Here is a 2,500-nt window from a genome sequence, read left to right as displayed (position 1 = left end):
AATTTATAATAATGATAACAATGATGGTCATGATGATAATAATATTGATAATAATGGTAATAATAATAATAATGATAATAACAACAATAATAATAATAGTGATAATAAAAATGATAATAATTATAATAATAATAATTATGATAATGATAATAATAATGATAATAATGATAATAATAATAATAATAATAATAATGATGATGATGATGATGATGATAATAATAATAATGATTTTAATAATAATAATGATAGTGATGATAATAATAATGACAATAATAATAATAAAAAATAATAATAATAATTATTATTATCATTATCATTATTATTATTATTATTATAATGCCAACAACAACAATGATAAAGATAATAACAATAATGATAATAATAATAATAACAACATTATAACAACAATAAGGATATTAATGATACTACTGTTGCTACTACTACTGACAATAATGATAATAATACAGATGAAAATTAAAAGATAATATTAATAATAGTAATAATGATAATAATGATAATTATAATAATAGTAATAATGATAATAATGATAATAATAATAATAGTAATAGTAATAATAATAACAAAGCAATAATAATAATGACAATAATAATAATAATGATAATGATAATAATAATAATAATAATGATAATAATAATAATGATGATAATAATGATAACAACAACAACAACAACAATGATAATAATAATAATAATAATAATAATAATAATAATAATAATAGTAATAATAATAATAATGATAATAATGATCATAACAAAAATGAAAGTAATAATAATATCAAAGATAATACCAAAGAAACAATAACAATAATTATAAAAAAGATAATAATGATGTAATAATAAAGTAATGATAATAATTTGATCATTCATAGTCCTAGTAAAGGTAATTACTATTAACCATCAATATTACTACAATAATGACAACAACAATTACAAAACAACTGTTATATTAAATGTATTCCTTTTCACCCAGAGCCACATAAATCTTCACCTAAACACTAACGTTTCTTAAAACATAACACGGAAAAGGAATGGTCATAACATAAATTAGCGTTCCATGACCGTGATAACGATAACGTCTACGGTGTGAAAGCGATCGATAAGAAATGGAAATGGAATCGTGTGGCATATAACCCTGAGGGAGACGAGGCCACAGCTGGCTAATGCGGTCTGGCCTTTGCAAGTGTTAATGTATTTTTAATGGCTGCCAATAAATCCGGGCTGAAATAGATAAACCTGTTGAATAAAGAAGTCTGGTACAGATCCCAACACGAAATTGTGGTGGCTGGTTGTTTTTCGCTGAACTCTGCACATGAGAGGTAAACACATAAAGTCTTTCCATTGCTCCTTGCCTACACAAATATGCACATGTCGTGTAAGCACACACACGCGCACATGTTTATATAAACCCACACACACTTGCTTGTGTAAGCACACACCCGCATGCTCGTGTAAGCACATGCACATACATACTCATTTAAGCATATACATAGATACTTGCTCATGTAAGCACACACACACGCACACGCTCGCGTAAGTAAACACACACACACACACACACACACACACACACGCTCGTATAACACAAATGCGCACATGCTCATGGAACATGTGGGTATAATTCACACGCACATTCATACACTAACTTATTACAAGCGCAAGTATAAGTAAACACAGGCAATAATTTCGCTCATTCATACATGCGTTTGCTGGCACCGAAAACGAGTCTAAAGCGCAACGTTATCAGATTTGCTCATAGTATCACAAAATCATTCAAAGGAGTCGTGGCCGGGTGTCCAACTTCAACCATTTCTGTAATAAATCATACCCCGAAAGCCTGCTTCATTAACCAACTTCAGAAGTGTGTTCCCGACTTGAAACTCCGTCCAGTAAGTTACTTAATATGAGCTCCGAATGAAGTTCATGCTTGTAAATATTTAGGTAGGAGGGTCATTGGCAAAGCTGTTGTTTGTTAAACTTTCGCAATGGAGACATACTGTGGCGAAATCAGAGCTCGTATTCAATAAATCATACTGGAATTATGTGTCTATCAAACTCCATGTTGAACTTTGACTACGGAACGTTTCATGAATATTTTCGCGAACTAAATGCATGAATGTGAAAGCTAAAGACACGAGGGCAAGGTACACCAGACATCACGCAGCAGCATTAACATTCAATATTCCTCGTAAAAAATTCACATCTACCTCCCCCGCCTACTTTAAGTCCCACTACATCGCCCGCTCACAGAGCGCTGTCCCCGTTCTGTGAGACATACTTACGTGCGTGAATGGAACACGGATGGTACAAACCTTGGAGTGGAGATTGGTACAGGTTGTTCCACGCTCGCTCGGTCCAGGTTATGAGCAAGGGCCCTGGTGACGCGTGGCGAGGGTCATGCTAAATATGAGGCGGATTTCATGGATGAGGGGTGGGGGGGGGGGGGTATCTGAGGGGTGAAAAGGGAGTTGGAGAGGGGGGTG

General features: G+C 32.6%; 1 protein-coding gene across 1 annotated transcript in view; it reads right to left on the bottom strand.

Annotated features, from left to right (window-relative positions):
* LOC125038537 (carbohydrate sulfotransferase 1-like) overlaps positions 1-2,500 on the bottom strand; it is a 27,464-nt gene that overhangs the window by 24,615 nt on the left and 349 nt on the right. Inside the window, exon 2 of the mRNA XM_047632045.1 lies at positions 2,330-2,500. This exon is cut by the window's right edge and continues 110 nt beyond it. The gene's annotated coding sequence lies outside the window, so the exon portion shown is untranslated. The remainder of the gene's footprint in view (positions 1-2,329) is intronic.

The sequence above is a fragment of the Penaeus chinensis genome, chromosome 25 (genome assembly GCF_019202785.1).
Source record: "Penaeus chinensis breed Huanghai No. 1 chromosome 25, ASM1920278v2, whole genome shotgun sequence".
Classification (NCBI taxonomy): domain Eukaryota; kingdom Metazoa; phylum Arthropoda; class Malacostraca; order Decapoda; family Penaeidae; genus Penaeus; species Penaeus chinensis.
Note: the sequence above shows the minus strand (reverse complement) of the source record. Positions and strands in the feature narration are given on the sequence as shown.